Below are 25,173 nucleotides of genomic sequence, written 5' to 3'. Positions count from 1 at the left end.
ATTTATTTCAAATTCTTCTGGTTTTAGTGCTCTTGAAATATTATACATTATGAACTGCAGTCCATTCTTATCTAGAGAGGATTGCAGGCTTTTAAATCTTGAATTTCACAAAATCTTCCAATGCTCACATGGAAGGTGTTAATGCAAACCCATTACATCTCTAGGTTAAATCCCAGATAGACGGACAGATCTTAGCAATTTCAGCATTTTAGCTTTGTTACTTTAGTTTGACTTTTGATCCTCCCCCACCCTCAGTGAGAGCAACTTGACATTTTTAAATTGCTTTCTTTAAGGTACCACAGTTTTAACCTAGCCATAATGATGCTTTAGGGTCCACTGGTATTAGATGATCATTGGGCATGTTCTTCATACCCACTGTTTTTAACAAGTGACAATACCTAAGGCTGCAATCCTAAACTCATTTGCCTGGGAATGGATCACAATAAGGCTTAACTCTGAGTTAAGATGCATACAGCTGTGCTGTATGGCTGCAGTCGTAGAATAGCTCAGTCAGTAGAGCATGCAGCTCTTAATGTCAGGGCATGGGTTCAAGCTCCATGTTGCAAAAAATATCCCTGTATTGTAGGGGGTAGAACTTGATGACCCCTGGGGTCCCTTCCAACTCTACAATTCCATGCACATTTACTTTGGAGAAACTTGATCAGAGTAAATTTGCTAAGGTTTGACCTCTTAACATTTTTTTTTTATGTATACTAGGCACAAACGCACCAAGCAGTCTTTGTGTTTTGCCTACACTTATTAAAATGGGGTTCTCTATGGAAAGGAATAGATTTCTGCAGGAGACCTGATTGTGTTGATTGCACAGCCAGTTCGTTTTAATGAAAAAATCATTAATATGCAGAAAATTTGATTCTAGCACATCCTTGACCAGCTGGGATCATAGTTTTATAGTGATAGAGTCATCAGATGAAAAATGTGCTTCCTATTAAGACATACTATATTTGCGTGAAAGGAAACAGTAACTGTTCCACACAACCAAATTCGCTCGTAACAGTTACATTTAACCAAGTGATCCAAACCTGAAGCCAGGGGGTTTCAATAACTTATGGCAATGCTGAGGTCACTTGGTTGAGTAGATCTGCTTGTTGGAATTATCCTTCTCATGGAAAGTGATAACTAAGGAATAAATCCTTCACATTGTTTTTCCTTTTCCAGCAGAAGACAGAGGATAGGAATGCTAGCATATTTTGTTAATTGTCAAAATGGAGGGTTGTCTTTTGCTCTTTCCAGTGCCAGGAACTACAGACTTTCTTGGATACTGTGGCTATAAATCTGTTTTAATTGAAATCATTAGCAGCTTTGCAGCCCATTCCTAGCCATAATTGTCTAAATGTAAGCCCTGGTTAGCTCAGTCTTCATAGAATTCTGTTCACTTGCGTGTTATCAGTCCAGGTTGACATAGACATTCCTATTGGGTGTAGGGGTGGTCAATGTTTGCTTAACCTTGGTTTATTCATAGAACCCCCTCCATTCCATTTCTGCATCATTCTGTGATTTAAAAAAAAACCCATGAACATTCACAGTTCTGGTTAACATTTTCCTTTAAAATATGCAATTTTTGAACACTTTGTAACCTAAAATGCCTATTTTATATGCTTAGTTGAGAATTGTTTCACTCAATTTAGAGAAGTACAAGAACCAAAGGATAAATGTATTCGGATCTGCATATTAGTTCAGGAAGTGCAGATCAGGACAATTCAAATGTGGACCAAACATGTTTGTTTTTTAGTATCCTTAAGTAAGACTTTTTTTAAAAAAAGGAAAAGCATTCTGATTTTGTACTCCCTAGGAAAGTCCACATCACTTACTAATCCCTAGGAGCCAAAATTTAATAGCAACGGGAGGAGGATACATCCTTGCTGTCTGCTAGCTCTGAAACTGGGATTTTGCCAGATTATGCTTCATCTTTAGCTAAGAGGACTCATCATGTTTCTGGAGCAAAACAAGAGTCATGGGACATGAAATTTATGTTTGCTCTGTTGCATCCAGAAATATAAAGAATAAGCTTTGGCTGCCAGACATTTGCTTTTTAGAATGCAGAGAGTATATGCTTGTGACTTTATTCAAGAAATGAAGTTGTATAATATATCAGATATAATTCAATGTTGGCATCTGAAGATATATGCAACTGTATCTCCATAATGTCCCTAGATAGGTATTTCTTGACAGTAAGACCATATTTATCAAAATGGATATCAATTCAGGATTGTGCTATTGGGGGAGATTGGGTGGACCATGTGGTATACATGAAGTGACTAAAAGGGAAGAGACTAAAAAAGAGACAGAGGACAAGCTCTTATTTCATAAAGCAAGGAGGGCGGCTGTTGCCAAACTGGAAAGATCTGAGTTAGGGCTACTATTAAATGGAGACATGAATCTATGGGGTCAGTGTGCATCAACTGTGAAAAATGCAAAGTCTATGCTTGGGATCATTAGGAAATGGAACATAAAACTCCCAATATGATAATGCCATATATAGTGCAACCAGACTTGGAATGCTGCGTATAGCTCTGGTTACTCCACCTGAAACCTTTCTGTTGGACCTAACTACTAAGTGTTTGACGGCAGGGGGCTAAAGCTCCTTAGAGGTGGAATCAGGAGGGAATTCTTGAGACACTCTGGCCAGTAAGGTTTTACTCACTTCCCGAACAGTAAACACCACTGAGCTCAGTGAGAACTTGCTTAGACATGTATAGGATTGTGCTGAAAAGGTAAAAATCAGCACTTTGAATTGAACCCAGGAATGAATTGGCAGCCAGCATAGAGAATGGAATAATAATAATATAATAATAATAATATTATCGTTTATTATTTATACCCTGCCCATCTGGCTGGGATTCCCCAACCACTCTGGGAGGCTCCCAGTAGAATATTAAAAACTCAATAAATACATCAAACATTAAAAACTTCCCTAAACAGGGCTGCCTTCAGATGTCAGAAGTCAGGTAATTGTTTATTTCCTTGACATCTGATGGGAGGGCATTCCACAGGGTGGGCGCCACTACCAAGAAGGCCCTCTGCCTGGTTCCCTGTAATCTCACTTCTTGCAGAGAGGGAACCACCAGAAGGCCCTCGGTGCTGGATCTCAGTGTCTAGGCTGAACGATGGGGGTGGAGACGCTCCTTCAGGTATACTGGGCCAAGGCTGTTTAGAGCTTTAAAGGTCAGCACCAACACTTTGAATTGTGCTCGGAAATGTACTGATGTGATATAATTTGCAAATTGCAGGTAAAATATTGGCAGCTGGCTTTTGAACCAACTGAAGCTTTCACAATATCTTCCAAGGCAACCACACACAGAGCAAATCCAATGTGGAAGTGATGCAGGCTGCAAACTCATACATCAGGAATGGGGAACCTGTGTACCCTCAGACATTGTTGGACTCTAACCCCCAGCTAGCATGGACAATGGTGGAGGATGATGGGAGTTGTAGTCCAGTAACATCTGGAGGGCTTCAGTTCCATCACCCCAGGTATCTATATCTATATCTATATCTATATCTATATCTATATCTATATCTATATCTATATCTATATCTATATCTATATCTATATCTATATAGCAGTAAGTTTCATTGAACTCAGTGGGTCTCTTTTCTGAGTAGACCTATATAGGATTACAATGTAAGACATGTATGACCGAGGCTTAGTCTGCCTCCCCAATGAGGTGCCCTCAGCCTGCCAGGTCAGTGGTCAGGGATGATAGACGTTGTAGTCCAAAACATCTGGGAGAACAACAGGCTAGGAAAAGCTAGGTTATACATATACCTTCATATAGTCATGAAGGTTTCACAGAATCATAGAACTGTAGAGTTGGAAGGGATCCCAAGGATCATCTAGCCCAGGGGTCTGCAACCTTTAAGACAAAAAGAGCCACTTGGACCCATTTCTGAAGAAAAAAAAACTGGGAGCCGCAAAACTCGTCATTATAAAAATAACCTTTTTGTCACTTTTTCTTATTATTTCTTTGTTTGACCCCTCAGAATTACTCCTCCTCATAGAAATAAACATTAAATTAACAAGTTACCTTTTTGTGTGTGTGTGTGTTCTTCACTCCCCTTCAAAACAGTGACCAGCGTACATGCCCGTTACAATGTAGCGGGCAGGCGGATGGGCGGGAAGGTGACGTCGGGACGGTGCGTGACTAACGCACGCACCACCCCCATGCGACGTCACAGCCAGTACAGCGCCCGCCACAGTGGGGAGTGTCGGGGCACACAATGCGCCTCCTCCCCTCGCTAGTATCCGCCCCGGAGCCACGGCAAAGGTGTAAAAGAGCCACATGCAGCTCCGGAGCCACGGGTTGCAGACCCCTGATCTAGTCCAACCCCCTGCAATGCAGAAATCTCAGTTAAAGCAACCATGACAGATGACCATCCAACCATCAGTGTATTATTATATTCAAGTTACACACACACACACACACACACACACACACACACACACACACAGACTACTATCTCTGCAGCTAGTTTATTTCCTCCCAAATTTTGCCCTACCATATTCTATTATTATATACATTATGATGTCAGCCCAGAAAGAAATATATTTTTATTTGTCCATCTGTGTGTCAAAAAGCCTTTATTCTTAAATTTGTTTTATTGCACAGTTTTATTGCAAATGTGAAGGCAAAGCATTTTCCATGATATAATCTTAAAACAATAGAACAGATCATGAATCCACCCTTTAGGAAAATGTGAGTGTCTTAACCTGCCAGGTCGGATAGTCCTGAAGACATCAAGAGTCACTGGAAATCTTTTGATTCTCTTCTCTTCATGGGCTCCTATCCAGTAAAAAGTGAGTAGAGGGGGGAAAAGTCTTATGGAAATTATATGGCTACTTCTACGATTTAAATCAGTGGCTCTTACAATATTATTCAGGCAGACCCATCAATCATATTTAGCCTGTGAAAGGTCACTGGTCGCTTCTTTCATGACAATAAAGGTCCTCTCATTGGCCATTTATTCCAGTACTGTGCCAAAATCTATCCCCTAGTACAATGAGCATTTTCTTCTTCTGCAAAACAGGCTTCCATTCTTTCTCTCCCTCTTTTTCAGGGCCCTTGTGAATTTCTGGAGATCTTTGGTCTGTGTGAGGTCTCCGCATTCCTGTCCTCCCCCTCCATGATTTCATTTCAGTGCATTGTTTGTTTGTTTTAGAATAAAATTTTATTGAATTTTCAAAAGTTTTACATATATACTTCAACACATGATAAATTTGTCTTTTCCTGCCTTCCTGCCCCATTTTCCATGGTGTTTTAATTTCCTCCCTCCACAATAATTTCTATTTCTTATATCAACACATCAATACTGTATTACCTAATTCTTTTGTTGCTCATTTTTCATATTTCAAACATTTATGCTTCAGGTTCTGAACTTGTATGGTGAACCCAGACCCTGGTACTAAAATCTTAGGTGGCAAAGTTGGCCAATGGATTTGCTATATTTTATACCATAGTAATTGTTGCGTGCATTGCAAACTGTGCTCAGACCCTACACAAGCCCATTTCTCCAAAGTGCTCTCTGTGCATGCCTGTGTAGTTCTTAGGCAGTGATCTGCTGCAATCCTTTGCTGTCCTCTGTTCAACTATCCATGATTCATCAAGCTTAACTGATTCTTGTTCTGAGCCTGCTGGAGTCTGACTACCTGCCTTTCTCTTCTTTGTGAAAGAATCTAGAGTAGCCATTATTTATAGGACTGAGGATTTGCAGAATAAGTCCTGTCTTTCTTGAATTAACAACAGCACTTAAAGTTTGCTACTATTTATACTTAGTTTGTTTTTTCACTGATAAATCTGTTTGAGTCAGGCTGCCCTAGGGATTCTCATCTCATTCCTTTTCAAAAACTAGTTAATAACCATTCATAACTTTAGGCACTCCAAAAGCAAATTAGATTATGCTTTCCAAACTCATTTATTCACTCAATGGAGTTAGATTACCATTATTTTATTTTTCTTGTACACTAGTGCTACAGAAGGAAACCAAAATCCAAAATTCCAGCCCCTCTGGGCTGAATATTCTCTGTTTCTTCACCTGATGTGCCAAGATGTTGGGTTTCTGTTTTCTTTTGCAACCTGCAGGGAACATAGGGTAATGGAAATTTAAGAGAGTGAGGAGTATAGTATAGTATAGTATAGTATAGTATAGTATAGTATAGTATAGTATAGTATAGTATAGTATAGTATCCTAATGGCCAAAAAATTGTTGTGAGTCATGTCCTGAGATCTAAATGTTTATTTCCTCCATGTGGGTCTAGTTGATTCCTTATTGTTTCTTTTCCAGAGTGGTTCCATGCTGCTTTGTGGTATCACTGACTGGTTGTGTTTTTTTGGCTGCACAAGTCCTGGCATGGACTGCAGATCTCGGTATTTACAAATGGTTTCATTGACCTAGTTAAACAGACTAAGGGGTTGATTCTTCTCTTCCCCTTTACATTTTTAGAGCAGTGTATTTCCATTGCTTTAAGCAGAGGGTCCAGGCAATTTACATAGTACTGCAAGGGAAATAAAATACTTGTGGAGACTGGGGGTGAGGGGTGGGGGGAAGAGATTGGAAAAATACTAGGACAATAAGCAAGGCCAGCCCAATACATTTTGACACCTGAGGCAAACCGCAAAATGGCAATCCCCCCACCCCCCCCTGCCAGAGAAGAAGGGATGAGTGAATATCTACATCAGGAATATAGTGAAAAAGCTGGCAGGTCTAATTTATTTTTATTTCCTAAAAGTTTATTACCATTTGATTGTAGAAAACCTCAAAGATTGTAAATAGCAATAAACACCCAGTGTTTTCTCCATTGGTCCCAAGAATTGTTTTCTAATGGTTTTTAAAAGCTGCACAAACTCTCATGTATAATTTTTAGTAGGCTTTATTCAAAAGTCTACTAAAGCTCCCATATTTTTCCTGATTCTGCTGATATTTAGTGTCAAAGCTCCCCCATATATTCTGTCAGGCTGATCTATTTGGTTTCAAGATTCTATGTTTTAAAATTAGTTATCTGACTTTTTAGCATCTGTATTCATCTGCAATTCGTCAAGTGGCAGAAAGTCTCAATAATGTCTTGTCTCTCAAGCAATACTTTAACTGAAAGTAATGAAAAATTATGGAAGATTGCAAGTCAAATTAATATGCATTGCTGAAGAAAGCAAAAAAAAAAAAGAGAAAAAAGAGTTCAGGTTCTCTGTTTATATGTTTTATGGTGTGGTTGCAGCTGAAGTTTAGTTGCCTTTTTCATAATTTAATTTATCTTTTTACATTTTGTTTATGCCAGTGTGCCTAGGGTTTACCCCAAAAGTCCAGGGAATGTATCACTAAAACAAGACAGTATTTCACAGAAACCTTAAATTAGCACTTTGATCCAATGCAAATATAATATGAATCAGCACCTTGTATCTAAAACTCCAAGAGTGTATGCAGTACAGCTTGTGGACAAGTTTTGTGGGACGTTAATGAGCATCTAAATACATAAGGTTTATGCATATATTTGCTTGTATTTTGGCACCGAGAGCGTCATAAAAAAGTTAGCATTGATATAGTCCATCTAAAAAGTGCTCAACACTTCTCACTATCTGGTTTATGTATCAAATGAATACCCTGCCATTCATCCAAGGTACACACAGTTTGCCCATTTTATCTTCACAACAACTCAATGAGGTTGGCTTCTCTTGGATCACCCAATGAGCTTCAGTGATAAACAAGGGTTTGAAACCACTCTTCTGCATGTGGTCTATTTGGAACAACAGGGTAGAGTGGTGGGAGTTTGCCTTTGATAGCTGGGTGGAGGGCATGCCATGAACCACCTCCTATTGTCAACCAGCTTGGGGCTCTCAGGGCCTGGCAAGTGCCACCTGCTGAATGCTGAGCAGTGAGAGACACCTGGGACCTGCCGGGCCACACACCTATGGCTTATCTTTAAGGGAATATTGTTTTTGCCTCCCTTCATGACAGCTGGGGTGAGGAAGTTGTTCTAGGGTGGTTTGGCCCTTAGCGGTAGGGTTGAGACTTTCTGCTAGCACAGGCTATGCCTGCCCACATTTCTATTTGGTGTGGTTTGGTTTGGTGTAAGCATTTAATGACTATAAGCTCTTACCATGATCCCTGTCTTGGGTCTTCATTCCAGATGTAGTGCAGAAGTCTTATACACCATCCCACAGTGTCTCTCCAATATTATTTTAGCAATTCTTTCAACACCTGTACAACACAGACCAATATTATTGTGCCCATAAGAGTACAAAAGGCTACTGACAATGATGCCTGTATATACTGCATGCAGTACCAGAGGTGGGATGCCTCAGAATACCAAACACTGGAAAACCCAAGTGAGGAGGGTCCTGTTGCAATCATGTCTTGCTATATAGGCTTCCCATAGGCTTCTGGCTGGCCACTGTGACAACAGGATGCAGGACAAGGTGGGTCGTTGGCCTGATCCTGCAGGGCTCATCTAACATTCTTATGAGGTTGAATCATAGGGGCTTTCTAAAGCTACAAGTGAACTGAAGAAAGGGCGAGGTTTGAGCTCTAGATTTCCAGCTCATAGATTTAATCACAGCATTACAGCAGCTCAGACTAATAGGGAGACTAATTATAGCATTTCATAATCCAGAAGGCTGTAGATAATTACGCCTATATGTAGATGTGCATTCATATTGCCTGCAGCAGTAGTTTGCAACTGTGTTATCTCCAGCAATGAAGTACTATGCTTGTTGCACTGTACACAGGTCCACTATTTAACATGGAGTTGGACAGCAGAGCAACCCGGATGCAAAGGTGGCACAGATTTGCAGGGCAAGAGCAGCTTGTGAAAGAGACAAGGAAAGCTGCACCTGCTGCAATTCTTCCTTCTGCACAACAGTTATATGAGAGAGCAGGAACCTTTTCAGCTAATGTGACTGGATGCCACTTCATATTCTCTTGCATTTATACTAAGGCTGAATACACACCATACATTTGAAGCACAAATAAAGCACATATCTTCCCCAAAGAATCAGGGGAACTATAGTTTACCCTGCTCAGAGGTGCAGTTCCCAGAAGCCTTAACGAACTACAGTTCCCAGGTTTATTTAGGGGATGCCTTGTGCTTTAAATGTGTGGTGTGTACATAGCCTAAGGGAGTATAGAAAGCAGAGGGGAAATTGCAGTTATCAGAACCAGTGTGCCTTCAGTGATTGACTGACGGGAGAAATCTGGCTTCAAATTTCAATGCAGTCATAAATCTCTCTCCCCCCGCCTCCCGCCTAACCTACCTCACATGATTATTGTGAGGATAAAATAGGAGAAAGCAGCTGCTTGATGTGTCAGGGGTCAGAAATGGGAAGAGGTATGTAGGATAGCGGTGGCACATACAAAAGGAGCTAAGTATCGCTTCCCTTTTCTGCTGTCTGTTGCCATCTTGGGGAAGGGCCACGGCTTTGCTTGCAGAAGGTCCCAGGTTCAATTTCTGCTGTCTCCAGGTAGGGCTTGGGAAGTCCTGGAGAGCCACTGCCAGTAGTGCAGTGAACTACATGAACTAATGATCTGATTTGGTGTAAGGCCTATGCTCCCTTCCCCCCACTTCAGTGCTACATAATAGGCTTGAACCTCACAATGTTCTTCAGGGGAGCCACACATGATTATTCCTCAAAATTATTCAACAAGTGTGCTAGAAACACTCTACTTATTTCAGTTATTTTCCCTTAACAATTTTTAGTTTGGTAAAATACAACAAATAACAGAAGAAATAATAAACAAAAAGGAAGGACATCTGTGGTTACTTTTGCCAGAAAATATGTTACATTTTATATGAATAAAAATAGTTGGGGTGCTTCCAGATGGGGGCTTAATACCACAAACATGTCACTCAGCTATCACAAACGGGTCATTCGGAGCAGTTTTTTAATCAGATTTTCTATAGAACGGGTAAATCTGGATTAAATTAGTGTGTGTGGGGGGGGAGATGGGTTGGCATTTCTATTGTTCATGATGTTATGTGGATGCTGTGAAAAGTGTGCATGAGTTGGAGCACCAATCCTACAATATACATCTGTCTTGACATGCCAACATTCAATATTTCCTGATGTTGTCCTTCATAAATTAGAGTTCTATTCCAATATGTCAAAAGAAGCTTCCAACTGCCCCATTAGTGTGGACCAATGCTCTTGAAGTGAGGAATTTTTTTATCATTACCAAAGTCTGTCAAGCATTTCAAAGCCTGTTTTTATTAAGTTCTGTTTTTTCCATCTTAATTTTATTTTATTTTATTTTATTTTTGCAATTATCCCTGCTGTAATAACCAAAGTTGGTATTCCGTTTTTAATAGGTTGTTCAAACAGTCCCAGCAACAAAGCTTCAGTTTTGAAATATATTGTTTCTTCTGGTATATCTTTGATAGCATTTACAATGTGTTTCCAGAAGGCCATTCTTTGTGATCATGACCACAAGATACTTTTCAAACCTGCGTTTTGTTACTTCTATCTTCAACAGCATGAAGTAGTTAAATCATTTTTTTAAAGAAATATTTCAGAAAGCCATGTCTAATTTTTAACACCTCTAAAAGCATGTGTATATATGAACCTTTCTCTCAGTTTCAAACCTGAAATTGGTCTCCTACACTTTATCTGGAAATGGTTGTAATGCAGAATCAACACACATTTCTGTTCTGGTACTTTGGCCTTGGTCAGCTCACATTCCCTGTGCTACAGAATTATGAATCACAATCACAGAAGTATTTTCACCAGATCCTATAAACTGTTTTGCCAGCTCAGCAGCTCATAGGCGACCTGGTCAGAAGAACAAAAAGACTGAAAAAATCCTGGGGAAAGCAGCTAGTATCTGAATAAATTTATAATGGCATTTCCCTCTCACTTCCTAAAATGTGTTAGTCCTTGAACCTGGTTCATTCTATGAATGTGGTTATACTTAGAGCCTTATAGTGCCTTTGATCCTACACTTTAATCATGGAAATTAGAGATGGAAAAGGCCTGTTCAGCCCTCTAGTCAGTTTCCTGCTGGTGCTCATATTTCTCACTGAGATCAAGAGCAGTTCTTCTTCCAGATCAAGGGCTGCACATGGATCATAACTTCTAAAATACTGTGCTGCATTGTATTTTGAGAAGCAATGTACAATGAATGATTTAAAAACAGCAAAACAACCTAAGCCCATTCTTCTTGAACTGTCCAGTCCAAAGCAATGGGTAGAGGTTCTAGGCGTGATTGTGATGTGTTAAAGAGAGAGGTAAATTTGTTTTATATGTGCACATGGGTAGCATTGAAGACTTTTCTAGTGTTTATATAATGTGTCCTTTTGTAGTAGAAGAATCGGTTGGTCCCCAACCAGCAGTCTATTCCTGCTCCAGTTTCTGTTTAATAGTGTTGACTTTTGTTTAGTGGCTGTTGCCCCAATTCAGTGAAGCAGATTTGTGCCCAGAAGTCAACTCCTGTGCAAACAGGAGCTCATCTAGGTTGCAAAAAATGGACTGACTCAATATATTGGAAGCTTTCTTGAAAAGAGATTTGAACTGAACATTAGGAAGAACTTTCTAAGGGGAAAGAGCCTTTTGACGGCAGAATGGATGATCTCAGAAGGTGGCAGACTCTCCTTCATTGGAGAGGTTAGGTGGCCACCTGTCAGGGATTCTTTAGCCATGGCTCCTGCACTAGATGACACTTGGAGGTCCCTTCCAACTCTACAATTCTTTGATTCTATGATCTTTATGGATTTACACATTACTAGCCATAGTGACTAGTGGTAAGCGACTAGTTACAGTTAGAGGCGAACTGTGGCTAATAATTCTGGGTACATCTTTAACAACCACACTGGAGATGCTGAACTACTTGGATTAGTATTAGATTACTTGGAGTATGTATCCCATAATGCTCACCTTCAGTATGAAGGTGGCTATTACAGTGAGCTAACTCAGGCAAGGATTCTTAACTCTCTTCTGCCCTGACTCACTCAGCCAGCCAGCCACTTTACTCCCACTTTCCATTTATCTGGCTGCTCCCTCCTTTGATGTGCACATTAGGCAGCTTGAGAAAGTTGCACATACCAGGGTTGCACATGGGTCACTCTATAACAATAGTCCATATTTGAGGGGATTGGGGAAAGAGATGGGTACTTGCAGGTAGATTGAAGGAGGGATGCAGGTGTGTTTGAGCAAAGGATGCAGACCCCATTACATACTTGTTGGCATCATCACTGGACCACAGTGGAATCTAAACATGTTCACCATTAGGATCAGAAATAACTTAGCAAATTTCTAACATGAATTGAGCTCTCTCTCTCTCTCTCTCTCTCTCTCTCTCTCTCTCTCTCTCTCTGTGTGTGTGTGTGTGTAGGTGTAGGAATGTTGCTCATCTCTGCACACAATGTCAGTGATGGTCCTGCCTTTTTTAAACCATGCACCCTGTGTCTTGCACTAAGCAGAATTAGCTCCTGCAATGTGATTGGGGAAACACTATTTTAATGGTTGACTCTTGCACCGTTGTTGAGAATAATGTTCAGTGCCAGCAATTGCATAGAAACAGTGCAGATTTCTCTTTCTTCTGTGCCATTGGGGGAGGATGACTCTGAGGGCTGAAGTCTAGACCCCACTCAACAGAATGAGCAGGAGGGCTCCCAAATGAAGCATGACTGATTTGACAGATTTTGATACACAATAATATGCATTATCGTCTGAAGAGCAAGCACCGGCATCTTGTCACTTGTTTTGGTTCTGGTTGGTGGCTCATCGTAGGTCAGGGCCACAATTCTTCCTCCGTGATCCATCATAAATTATTCAGGACCTGTGCTGAATTCTGTACGGAGGTGAAATCACTGTGGATTTCATAAATCTTACAAATATAAAATGAAAGCGGAGGAAGAAGAAGCTATATGCGAATTCAACCTCTAGTTCTGGAGAGATAAATTACAGCAAGATTTTCTTTTTGTTGTTGTTACTTGAATGTGGAACAATCCTTGAGAGTTACTTCTACTCCTCAGTTTTCTCAATCTGTCAGATACATTGCAAAGCCAGTGAATATTCCTATGATCAAAATTATTTTTCTCTTTCTTTTTACTAGCCTACCTGGTACACTTCACGTGGCATTTTCTTTCATGTATGGAACTCTTCAGTGTAATTAAACTGTTAAGTCACAACATGAAAGAGCCTGAATTCAACTGCTAGGCATGTATCTTGTGGCAAGTTTTGCAGGAACATTTGTAATGATGATGCACTGCTGCCATGGGGTTTGCAGAGTGGAAGCCTTGCCAAGCTGTTTTTTTAATATCCTCCGTAGTAGTTTTAATTCATATAATTTTCAACAGAAGGGCATGAATGAGTAAATTAGAAATGAACCAAAACGCCAAGGGAGATATAAAAATGCTCTGCTGAGTTGCAAAATCCAAACGGGAGTCTTAACCTGCTGCTAGCTCACCTTAGCTGGCATTTATTGGCCCATATGGAAAGGCTCTATCTCATCTACCTTTTGTTTTTATAACCCAGATAGAGGAAAAGCCACCTTAGAAGAGTAGGATCAACAGAGATGACTTCCTGGAATCAGCCTCTCCAAAGAGCCACCCATTTAGAAAGAAAATCTCCACTTAATTTGGGGGCTGCGTTGCACTGGCTTCTAATATGCATGTTGACTGGAGCTGGGGTAAGTGCATGGATTGCTCCTGCATGGGCAAAATCTAACACAATACATTCACATGTGTAAGAGTCTTTTTTAAGACATAATTTATGGATTTTCACAAGTTTTACTTATATTTCAATAAACGTTTTTCTTAAAAAATTGACTTCCCACCCTTACTTCCATGATCTTTATATTCCCACCTTATACCTCCGGCTTTATATGACATACTTTAATCTAATACACTTATATTCTGTTTCACTTATCATTGTTTTCATTCTGCTGCTCATAATTTGATCCCTGCTGCCTTCTCATTTGACTATAACAGTTCTTCAAATAGTTCAAAAAAGGGTCTCCACTCTTCCTTAAACACTTTGTCTCTTTTTTTTGCTCTCAGTTTCACATAGTCCATTAACTTTTGAAGCCATTTCTCCTTAGTTGGTCCTCACATGTGCAAGAGCCTTGATTTCAGTGGCCTTGGGAAGCTTACCTCTCTGTTGGATTGCGGCTCACATATTTTATACAATTGTGCACCAAACTGGTACCCTCCACCTGTTTCAGACTCCACCCCACATCTTGAACATTCAGGCTTTCACTGCTGTTGGTAGAAGACTTTGACAAGGTTCAAAATATTGCATTGATTTGCAAGAGTGGATGTACCACCCTATCTGCATAATTGATTGGCAGCCAAGGAGCAAGCTTCTGTAGAGGAGGAAGTCTTAATTAGCATAATGTATCACAAAACATTTGCTAGTGAAAGAAGAATTTAAATGTTTGACCCAGCCTGAAAAAGGCTGTTAAACTAGACAATCACTTTTCTTTAGATAGAAGAAAAAAAAACTTCACTTATTATACTCAGCTGCTTCCTCCTATGATAGGAGGCTGTAATTAGTTTCCCATGCAAAACCTTGGCAGCTAAGTCAGTCACTGTAAGGAGGACCAGGTTCCACAGAGTATTGAGGAAGTTTCCTGCTCTCTTTAGAGTGTTGTGTTTTACAGATGGCTAAAACGGTTTACTGAATGATCTTACACACTACAGTAGTTCTGTTTGGTGGGTGAGAGATAGACACGACACCAGTGAAACAGCCACCATCTTAATCCACTCCTCCAGAAGTATCTGGTTGTTTATCAGCTGAGCCCTCTGGTCTGGCAGTGCTAATGCCAGATTGGTCTGCAATAACACCATGCTAATCAACAACTGGGAAGTGGGTGGCGCTGTGGGTTAAACCACAGAGCCTAGGACTTGCCGATCAGAAGGTCGGTGGTTTGAATCCCTGCGACTGGGTGAGCTCCCGTTGCTCAGTCCCTGCTCCTGCCAACCTAGCAGTTTGAAAGCATGTCAAAGTGCAAGTAGATAAATAGGTACCGCTCCAGCGGGAAGGTAAACGGTGTTTCCGTGCACTGCTCTGGTTCTCCAGAAGTGGCTTAGTCATGCTGGCCACATGACCCGGAAGCTGTACGTCGGCTCCCTCGGCCAGCAAAGCGAGATGAGCGCCGCAACTGGACCTAATGGTCCTAATGGACCTTTAATCAACAACTTGAACACTGATGTAGGGACAAGCCTGGCATGCGCTGCTGAGACCTGACCTAACTTAGGTACTTGGCCCACCCAGGTACTTGCTGAAACACCAGCCCACACCAGAAGGTCAGATGGAGTGTCACCATTGTCCATAGGAGTTGCATCTACTGGAAAACTTCTTGATCTTGAGACAGGCTTAGAGGATTTGTATCTGGTGTTGGGCCAGAATGGGGATGCTGCTGGTGCACTGACCACCCTGGTGCCCAGTGCCTTCCTGGGTGTTGGAACCCCAGAACAGTAGTCCTGTGTCGCTTTAATGTTCATGTGGTGGCTGCTATTGGGCCAACTTCATGGCTTCTATGAAAACCACGAGGTTGTCTCAAATGGTCATCACTTGAACATAGTCTTTGCCCCAAGTGTAAGGGACTGGCTGGATGACCAGGAATGGTGGGAGGCACCAGCCAAGCAAACCCCAAAGGAGAAAGGCTCAGAGCCAGGAGATTGGTGGTGGGACAGTGAGGAGAGGTCAGAGGAAGAAGAGTAGGGGGAGTTGTTGGATGCTGAAGAGGCAACAGAATTTAGTGAGCAAGGAGAGCCTGTGAAATGGAGGAGTTTATACTCAGATACTGAAGAAGAGGAGGAAGGGGCAAGAGGCTGCAGAAGAATCTCAGGAGTTTGCTTCTCCTACTGCAACACGCTTTCCTCCCCACTTGTCTCCAAGGACATGCAGGCTGATGTGTAGAACAGAACAGAGAACACAGGTGCCCAGATGCAGTTTGAGGCTACTTGGGAGACATCTACCATAGTGGAGGTAGAAGGAAGGGAGACTCAGTCCTGGCAACTGCTCTATAAAGGCAAGACCTGCTAGGAAATGTTGTTGAACTGTATGCTGTTTTCTTGACAGCACTGCACTGACTTTGCTTCTTGTGGGCTGACCTGCAACTGGACCCAGTGATGTTTATGCAATACCTTGCTAATGTGAGTAGCCCTGGATGTCCCAAATGAGCACTACACCAACTACACATAAACAGTTTCCTCATGGGAAGCGATGCAAAAATGAAATTATTATATATTTACTACTATTATTGCCAGCACCACTATTACTGCTTGTGGGCAGAATCTAACAAAGTCACTCATTCTGTCAAAGCAAGAACTGCATTGTAAGTTGGGAGGCCACAATTATTGGTTAGTTTTAGTAGCAACTTCTGTAGTCTTGAATATACTTTCCCCAATCTCCAAGACCACAGAAAGTGCTGCCAGTCAATGACCGCCAGCACCCAAGTCACATGTTGCATTTACTTGTTCAAGTTTACACTCTGAGACAGGCAGGTGATCTGTTAACCAGCTTACAGAAACAGAATGAAGATAAAGAAATCTAGATAATCTCTGGTATTTAGACAGAAGGCCATCACGTCATTCCTTTATGAGTTGCAATGGCACTTTTCTATCAAAAAGGAAGCTTTTTGGACCAACTACTTTAAACAAACAATCTGACTCCGTGTAGGTTTGGCAGTTAGAAACCCTGCCCAAAATGGCTATTTATGAGAACCACGGGATGCAAAACTGAATAATAGAGGTTTGTTCTTAGCAAATGGTATTCAGGCTAGTAGATGACCGCACCCGGAAAGCATGATGCGCTTCATTACTGATGATGTTTCAACAAACAACTGATTATCTGATATTTGCTACTGTATCCTCCAGGCTAATTTTTGGCCTTCTATTGCATCAGAGCAACTTGTAGTGGGGCAGACTTGGTATAGCAATTTTAGGGGGAAGACATGGAAGATTGGCTTTCCAAATGACATTTCCCTCCCACTGCAAATAGTGTGTACTGATATGGATCAGAACTCTGTTGGGTGCAAATGGTTAAAATTCCTCCTCTCTGTACACCATGGTCCTGATTGAAGTTGTGCCTCCCAACATTGGCTACTTAGTGAAAGTAAAATCAGCCATGCAAGGACTAAGGGCAGTGTTTTTTTCTGGGGGTACTCAGGGGTACACATACCCCTAAACATTTTGTGAATCTTTGGATTTTTGTTCATTTACTGTATTTATTTTTCCTGATTTGAACTATAAAATTGTGATTTTCTTGAGTCAAAATGACAGTACCCCTAAACATTTTTTTAAAGAAAAAAAGCACCAAGGGCATGAGCAATGCCATGTCTAATTTTGCCCTAAGCCTTGGAAAGCTCTTCCTTCTCTTTTGCACTACATTCAATTGCAGAGAACAATGTTTGCTTCCACTTATTAATAGTTGAAGAAGGAAAAGCAAGAATTACAGCAAAATTGCTTACAGGAATGTAAAATACACCAACTTTGATTCTTTATCACATATATAAAGGTAAAGGTAAAGGGACCCCTGACCATTAGGTCCAGTCGTGGCCGACTCTGGGGTTGCGGCGCTCATCTCACTTTATTGGCTGAGGGAGCCGGCGTACAGCTTCCAGGTCATGTGGCCAGCATGACTAAGCCGCTTCTGGTGAACCAGAGCAGCGCACGGAAATGCCGTTTACCTTCCCACCGGAGCGGTACCTATTTATCTACTTGCACTTTGACGTGCTTTTGAACTGCTAGGTTGGCAGGAGCAGGGACCGAGCAACGGGAGCTCACCCCGTCTCGGGGATTCGAACCGCCGACCTTCTGATTGGCAAGTCCTAGGCTCTGTGGAGCGCCACCCGCATCCCTTCATCACATATATAGCGTTGTTTAATTTTGTTCGTGCTGAAAAATTAAAGCCAGTTTGCTTACTAGCCCAAAGGCTACATAAGGCACACGTGGAACTTTGGAATCCAGGTTTCCCAGATCCAGGTTTAATTTTCTACCCACTGAACCAAACTGGGGAGACGGAACAATGGCTGCCTTTGGCCATGCATATATGCTAATGTTAAACTACTCCAGAAGTTCCCCAAATGCTCTCTTCCAGCAATATGTTCACTTCCTTCTGCTGAAGTTATGCATTAACAACTCAGTGTGGGATCACAGCTTAATTCTTTGTATTCGCTTTGCACACTGATTAGTGAAATCACAGTTGTCCATGTGCAAAAAGAGTCATGTGAATTGACCCTTATTGTTCCTTTCATCATGGTTTTTTGATAGATAATTGTGTCTCCACTTTTAAAAACTGGCAACTAAAATCCATCACTGAAATGAGAGATTTGCCAAGGAAATAATGCATTTGGGGGGGGGGGAATCTAGAAAATGTCCAGGCAAACTAATGAAATGGTGATGTTTGGAGCTTCTAAACTTCCATGCATTATTCTTTCAGAGCCCATTTTACATAAGAAGAAAACTGAAACTTCTGCGCATTAAAAATATTGGCCTGGCTTCCAGAGATTCCAAAAGAATACTTGAAATTATGTAAGCGTGATATTTGTGATTTCCAACATGAAGGGACTCCCAGACAAGTGTGTGGATCAGAATTAAATTGTACACTGCATTTCACACTTCAATAATGTTCTGGCACAATTCTCGGCTCATAAAATATTTAAAAATGTGTATTTCAAGAGAAAATATGTTTAGGAATGTTTGTTTAAATGCAGAATTTTGTCTGGAAAAAGATTCAACTATTCACCCATACCAGAAATGCAACATAAAACAAGAAATGCTGAAACAGATCAAGAAAATAACTGCTACAAAGCAATATACTTGCAAGGGATGTTTTGAAATATTGGTGGTCTCTGACTGAGAAGGAATTTTTGATGCAAATGTGCAAACATTTTTCTCCCTATTGAGAATTAGAAGAAGTTCAATAGCACATATCTTCCTTCTGGCAAAATATTTAATAATAATAATAATAACAACAACAACAATAATTTATTATTTATACCCCGTCCATCTGGCTGGGTTTCCCCAGCCACTCTGGGCAGCTTCCAACAAATTTTTAAAAGACAATAATTAATCAAATATTAAAAGCTTCCCTAAACAGGGCTGCCTTCAGCTTTTTTGTTCCTCCCTCCCTGAGGATTATTCTCAGAGGAAGGGACACTTTTCCTGCAAAAAGGAACACCTGTGACAGCTTATTGTAACGAATGCATTTTTGTTTGTAATTATGCAATGCAATCCTACATTATATCACATTGTGCAATGTATTAGGTAACATGAGTGAATTGTCTAAGTTAGCAGAGAGTTCTTGGACATTCAAGCAGTTCTAGGCTCATTGTAGTAAACTGCTTGAATTTGTGGGAATCATATATTATTATCAGGGCAGAAGAGATGAAACAAGGGAAGAGCTTTTGAATGCTGGGCAGGCAGCAACTAAGAAGGATAGCATTAGATAGCAGAATTTTTCCTATAAAGTGATTTGTAATTTTAAATCCTGAGATAATTCCCCCACCCACATGGATCTAACAAGCCTCTCTTGATTTCCTATACCAATAGTTAAAGAATTTTATAAAGTTATAAAGAACTTTATAACTAGGCCAAGTTGCTTGTGCAACGTTTTCAGAAGCACATGAATCTGACCTTTGGAGAGTTTGTAAGTAAATCATTTTTTTAAACATACTAAAGGTGTGCCCCCCCCCCCCCATGCTGGGGGAAGAGAGGAACTTTGGAAGGAACTTGAAAGAGCACAGATTAAATAAATAATAATAATTCATTTCCATACTTTGCTGCATATTTTGTGATTTTAAGTCTCTGCTGGAGTTCTCTCACCAAAGACTACTTGCCCCAAACTTGAATCTTGGCATTCAGAAATTCTCCTTTTTATACCTATTTTCCCCCGTGAACTAACAGCTTGGGTCATAACAATTGCTTTTCTAGAGACTCTTTCTGATGTTTAACATTAAGATGCCAAGCCACTTTACAGGAAAAGTGTCCTTCCTCTGAGAATAATCCTCAGGGAGGAAGGAACAAAAAAGCTGGAAAGAGGTTCCAAGACGCTATCAGTTTTGCCTGTCCTTCCAAAGGACCCAGGAATTGTTATTTTGTGACTTGTTAGGAGGAAATGGTGGCTTTTGTTGCTTTTTGTTTTGTTTTGTTAGCATTGCATCCTAATTTAGGATCAGTTGAAGATTCTCCACACATTTCAGTATTGCGCTACTTCAGCAATCCAGAATCATAGTGGTGGTTCTTTGCAAGCCATAGGACTGCAAGGCACCACAAGCATCTTCATGCTTTATAGCAAATAGTATTCAAAAAGGACCCAATGAGAATATTAAGCAACACGATGCAAAACTGTTAGAATGCAATCCTGTACTCACTGACCTGGGCTGGAAAAATGTTCGATTTTCTATCTGCTAGGTGGAAATGCACAAATCTTTTGCTGAAATAGGAATTTCACATTTGGTGTGTCTGTCTCAATCGTTATTGACTTTCAGGAATTAAAAAAAAAAACCATTCCAGTTTACCCAGGCATTTGATGGCTGCAAGATACTGACCATTGCAATGTTGAAATTAGCACCTGCGAGGCTATGTGGTTGCTTTTCAATATTCCAAATGTTTTGAAATGTTCTTAGTTGATTTTTAAATGCTTTCAATATGGCTTTATTTTATTTTAAAGGTTATTTTAAGTTTTTGATTTTTACTGCTCTGGACCTGGATTTATTTGGGGGGAAGGGTGGGATGGAAATTCAAACAACAAGAAGAGCAACCACATAATTCAGAATTTTGGAGTTGGAAGGGTCTTTGCATTTTATCTAATCTGAATCTACTGTGCAATAGATTCAGGTGTTGGTGCTGGCCTTTAAAGCCCTAAACAGCCTCGGTCCTGTATACCTGAAGGAGCGTCTCCACCCCCATCGTTCAGCCTGGACACTGAGGTCCAGTACAGAGGGCCTTCTGGTGGTTCCCTCTCTGTGAGAAGTGAGGTTACAGGGAACCAGGCAGAGGGCTATCTTGGTAGTGGTGCCCACCCTGTGGAATGCCCTTCCATCAGATTTCAAGGAAATAACCATCTTACTTTTAAAAGACATCTGAAGGCAGCCCTGTTTAGGGAAGTTTTTAATGTTTTAAGTTTTATTGTGTTTTTAATGTTCTATTGAAAGCCGCCCAGAGTGGCTGGGGAAGCCAAGCCAGATGGGCGGGGTAAAAGGTAAAGGTAAAGGGACCCCTGACCATTAGGTCCAGTTGTGGCTGACTCTGGGGTTGCGGTGCTCATCTCGCTTTATTGGCTGAGGGAGCTGGCGTACAGCTTCCGGATCATGTGGCCAGCATGACTAAGCCGCTTCTGGCGAACCAGAGCAGCACACGGAAATGCCATTTACCTTCCTGCCTATTTATCTACTTGCACTTTGACGTGCTTTCGAACTTATTATTTAATACAGATCTGCAAAGCAGGATGCATCTCTAGAGGAGCAACTCTGACATACTATTTCCCAGGATATGCCTAAATATTTCTAGCAAATGAACCATTTCCCCAGGTAGCAAGTTACTATTAGCAAGTTTCTCCTTAAACTTAGCAGGTCTCCTGCCTTGTAATTTCCCACCCATCGGAGTTCATCTAAGAACATAAGAGCCTGCTGGATTGGGCCAATGGCCCATCTAGTCCAGTGTCCTGTTCTCACCGTGGCCAACCAGATGCTTATGGGAAATCCTCAAGCAGGGACCTGAGCACAAGAGTCCTCTCCCCTCCTGCTCTTTCCAGCAACTGGTACTCAGAAGCATATCTGCCTCCAACCAGGGAGCAACAGACAGCAAAGTCCACTCCATCACCTGTATAGCAACCCTTCAGATAGACCATCATAATGTCCCCACTTTAATCTGGGCTAAAGAAGCCCAACTCTTTTCAGCTTTCCTTGTCGTGCTTGGTTTTCCAGACCCTCGCCAGCTTGGATGACTTCCAGCTACTTTCATTTGTTCCTAACTACTAAATCACTTTTAAAAATGCTAGTTTGGTGCATTAGCAAATTATGTTACTGTGTTACAAAGAACAGTGGTAACTTCTTGATGCAGTAGGTTAGTTTGCATTCCATCTAAAGTTTATTTCTATTTGAATGATACGAAGCAACATGGTTATGGTAATGTAGCGTATGTAAACTTTCCCTTGCTTTTACCATCTGGCACACTGTATGATTCCACAAAGGAGAAATGAATTTGCGACTAACATCCAGTTTCCTGTTTATGCCACTGACAGGCTTAAAATAATGTTGTGAAAATGTACCTAATCCTCCTTTGGTGCCTGATTTTTGAAAGCTGTTTCCTGTAGCCATCCTTTATCTGCACTGGTGCAAGTGAGGTCCAATTCACATGAAAATTTTGAGATATTAGGGTGTGCTTTTGACCCCCCCCCCTTTCTGAAGATGTGGTGAAGAGCTTGTGTGTCTGCTGATTTTCCATTTTGTTTTACTGCGTAACCCTTGGGCTATTATTGTAACTTTACTCAACACACTTTCCTGGCTTCTTTTTGTGTTACCATGCTAACATGTAGGGTGCTGACTGCTGCATGTTTATGGAGTTGCTCTTCATGGGAGTTAGTTGTAGTAGCATTTGTCTACTTCTTATCATGTGAAACAACCTGATCTCACAGAGTATGTCCAAAATCAGCACCAGTGGCTGCCATAGCAAAAAATAAAATACATATTCAATTTCTTAAAACAAGAATTTATGTGACAAGTAGAATGACACCAACTCTACAAAGAACTGGAACCTGATCCAACCCCTCTGTAGGTGCAGGATGTGCATGTTGTTCCATACAGTAAAACCCTGTTCCATTTTCTTCCAGAGCTGAAGGAGGTTGCTGGAAGAGCACACAGACATCTCATTCTCCATAATGCCCCACTGAGCATTATATGCATTATTCAGACTGAAGGGAACCCAGTCTGTGCTATGCTTGCAATGAGGACAGATCATGGCCTTGACATTCACTTTTGTTTCATATTTAGGTTTTTAGTGAAATACATGGGCAGATACATGTAATTTTCCAGTTAATTTAACAATTTTTTGGATGTATTTGAAACTCCTCAACATTTGCAAAAGGAAAAGACTGTTGAAAACTAACAGTAGTTCTTTTGCATTAAAGCCATTCTTTGGAAGATGCCAACATTCTGTCTTAGGAAATGGAAACGGAATAGGAGCAGAGTTCACGGACAGCTTTGAGCTGGAGACATCTCTCCAGACATGTTTATTATCATTTTGTACTGACTTGACTTCAGGTTTAAGAGCAAAGCATAAAAGCTGTTCCATTTAAAGGAAGATGTAACTCATTTCGTGATCAGCACACCATCTAACCCCAAGCAGCTGCTCCCATATGGTGCTACTATCAGAACCAAAGCTTTGTTCCATGGCATCCTTAAGATTAAAACAAGCACTGTAAAATAAACACAAGGCAAGAGTGAGATAATTAAACACAGGGATCTTCTCCAGTGGAAGACAAAATTTATTTTGCATAAGGATGTGATGAGGCTACGTGACCCAGACAGAGTGTTCTAGTGTTGGCTAACACTCGTTTGCGTGATATTCTGAGGTATTGTAGCAGGTCAAGAACCCTATGGAACAAAGAATTAAATCCACTTTGACTTACTCTGGTTTTTAACCACAATGAATAGAGTCAAGTCTGGTTTAGGTGTGATCTTCTTGAATATAAGCAAAAGCATAGATTTGCATGGCTGTATTAGCAATACAACATCTTAAACCAGGAGTCGCTAACTGACAGCCTTCCAGATGCTGTTGACCTACAAGTCCCTTACCATTAGCTATGCTGGCTGTGGCTGATGGGAGTTTATCTAGATTTATGACCAGTAGAAGTAAAGTAGTACAGCTGGAAAGCAGCACAGCATCCTACGAAGGCCCGGGCAAATAAAGAAAGCTTTAGTTGGCCATATATATATATATATATATATATATATATATATATATATATATACACATACATATATATACTGCTGAGTCTTGGTGATCCTAATACCAATCTTCTGAAGCCAGTGGCAAACCTACATTTTGGGGCCCCTGAAGCTTGAACTGTCATGGGGCCCCCCTCGCAACCAGCAATGAGGTCTGGGTGACCACTGTTATCTTTTTCAGTGAGGTTATTCCATGGCAGATCACCGCACCTTTACAACATCTGTGCTGCTGCCTCTCAAACTTTGGGGTTGTTGATATATACAACAAATAATTAATCATTTTGAGTTCTGTGGATCCTGTTGGGTCTAATAGACCCCAAAATTTTAAGTGGACTAAAATCACTATTGGGATCCCTCCAGGATTTGGGGCCCTGAAGCTTAAGCTTCATTGGTTTCATAGTAGAGCTGCTCCTGCCTGAAGCCAACTCCAGGAGTTAAAAAAAGACTTCATGTGGCTTCAGAAAGATGTTCAAGCTCTGGCTTTCATGAGCTTCCAAAGGAAAAGTGGTCTGACCATAATTGCGGGGAAGCCACTCCGAAGATCTCTATAAATTGATGCTGAAATACGGTACATGGATGATACTAGTAAGGAAATGTTGTGGGCTAATCTTAGGTCTTGCAAGGGAATACAGGAGAGGATAGCTGTATTTTCTTAGCACAGATCTCATATTCTCTGAACAATTTTCCATATTCTTTCAACCTAAAGATTTATTCAGTTTAACTGTTACCATAAAATTGCTGCAATGTTGGCGTGAGATATCCCAATGCTGCACATGTGCAAGGACAGCTTATATTTCCAGAGTCTTCAGGATAGATCATTTTTCTGTTTCCTCTCCACCTCCTGCTAAAATATATTCCCAAAGCCAAACTCATGAAAGGGGAAGTCACCCAATCCACCTGTTAGGAATGTGAGCCAGTTGATGGCTTCTTGGTAGCTGCTCTCTTGTAAAGGGAGAGGTTTAAAGAGTCCTGGAACTAGATTTTTCAAAAGCAGTGTGGTCCCCCCTGAATGCATGCAGTGCTAAATCACTTTGAAAATATTTGGTGAATGCTGCAAGCCCTATTAAACTTTATTCCAGTAAAACATACATCAGATTAGGCTATAAATTTTGAGATGATCCACTATTTTTAAGTTTATTTTGGAGAAACGGGCATGCTGAGATGGGGGTGTTTCTGATTATATCTGACCCTATGTGCACCCATTGCACTCTAATGTTATTTATTTATTTTAATAATACTTGCTATGGTGATGATGGGGATCTTACAACATCCTGCAGT

General features: G+C 40.9%; 1 long non-coding RNA gene across 1 annotated transcript in view; it reads left to right on the top strand.

Moving 5' to 3' along the window:
• LOC310713709 overlaps nucleotides 1-18,534 on the top strand; it is a 51,463-nt gene extending 32,929 nt beyond the window's left edge. The window contains exons 2-3 of the long non-coding RNA XR_014529418.1: nucleotides 13,476-13,629; nucleotides 18,387-18,534. This is a non-coding gene — a long non-coding RNA (uncharacterized lncRNA). The remainder of the gene's footprint in view (nucleotides 1-13,475; nucleotides 13,630-18,386) is intronic.
• Nucleotides 18,535-25,173: the final 6,639 nt, after the last annotated feature.

This window comes from Podarcis liolepis (genome assembly GCF_965112155.1).
Source record: "Podarcis liolepis genome assembly, chromosome: 8".
Classification (NCBI taxonomy): Eukaryota; Metazoa; Chordata; class Lepidosauria; order Squamata; family Lacertidae; genus Podarcis; species Podarcis liolepis.
This window is presented reverse-complemented; position numbering and strand designations above follow the sequence as displayed.